Below are 1376 nucleotides of genomic sequence, written 5' to 3' on the forward strand. Positions count from 1 at the left end.
CACTCACGTTGACGGTTTCGACCAACTGATCATGACGTGGCGCACCGAGCGACAAGTGCACGGGGATTGTTGTACGTGTGTAAATCGAGAAAAATAGTGAACAAGCCAGCGTAGGATCATGGGATACGCACTAGTCAATACATCACTGGCTGCTCCGATCCACGACGAAGCGAACACTTCGAGCTCGGCACACACTCGCATCTGAATCCCTTGTTTGGACCATTCCAGTGACTGTGTCCGTGACGGTGCCACGCATCAAGACGCCCGAAGAAGCTGTCGTGCTGCACTATGGCTGTCTTATCGTTCGCTTTGATTCTCATTTCAAATCTTGCCTTCGATTACGTGATCCTGGCATATGTGCGCGTGCATAATCGTCGCGCAGAATCTAGCTCTTGCTGTAGACCAGAAAGTCGACGCGTTGTCTTACTATGAGTGCTAGCATACTAACTGGGTGTCTACAAAAGTTGTGCGCATCTTGATAGTGTAGTCATCGACGCTGCTTTGCAGACGTGTAGCATACTGGTGATGCAACGCATCACGATGACCGTCATCGATCGACAGTATTCGCATTCGCAGCTTTTAGCCTTGGATTTTAAAGCTCGATTCGAGGCTGCCCGCTTCTCCGCCATGGTTCAGCTCGATAGCAACCCTTTACACTCGGTATACAAAGAACAAGTGCAACCTTTTAGCTCGATAGCTTTTACATCATGTAAAGGCCATGAGCAAAAACATCGACCGTTTGCCATAATCGAATCAACTTGCTACGACGAACATGACTGCTTACTTTGGACGCGCTACAATGGTCGCCTTGAGTGCTGGGCTGGCGTACATGATCTACTCCAACGCCACTTGCACGCCGATAGACGTCGCCGCCGACGCACCCACGACAACTACCACCACGCAGTCGCCTGCTGACGAACAGCAACACGATCATCTCGACACCGATGCCAACGCGCCAAAACCACTTGAGGCCGCGATTGAGCTGCCGCAGCTTGATGCTGCTAACATCCTGGAACTTCTTGAAGACACACAACAGCGCCAACTGGACGCGATGCAGGCGTCTCTGGACGCATCAAATGCCATCGCAGCAGCACTGCAACAACAACTTGACACCTCCAGCGCCCGAGCAGCGGCAGCCGAGGCCACGATTCGTGCTCAACAGCACGAGCAGGATGTCATGGCCGCCGACCACCTTCGCACGATGGACGCGCTTCGTACCGAGTACCAGCACCAGCTTACAGCAGCGCAGGCCTCGTTGGACGAATCTGAGCTTCAGGTCGCGACTCTTCAAGACCAACTCGACGCCTCAATCGCTTTGCAGGCCACCACACAAGCATCTCTCGACGAATCCGTCGAGCGTTTGGCGCACCAAGCTC

This window comes from Saprolegnia parasitica (assembly GCF_000151545.1).
Source record: "Saprolegnia parasitica CBS 223.65 unplaced genomic scaffold supercont2.72, whole genome shotgun sequence".
Taxonomy (NCBI): domain Eukaryota; phylum Oomycota; class Saprolegniomycetes; order Saprolegniales; family Saprolegniaceae; genus Saprolegnia; species Saprolegnia parasitica.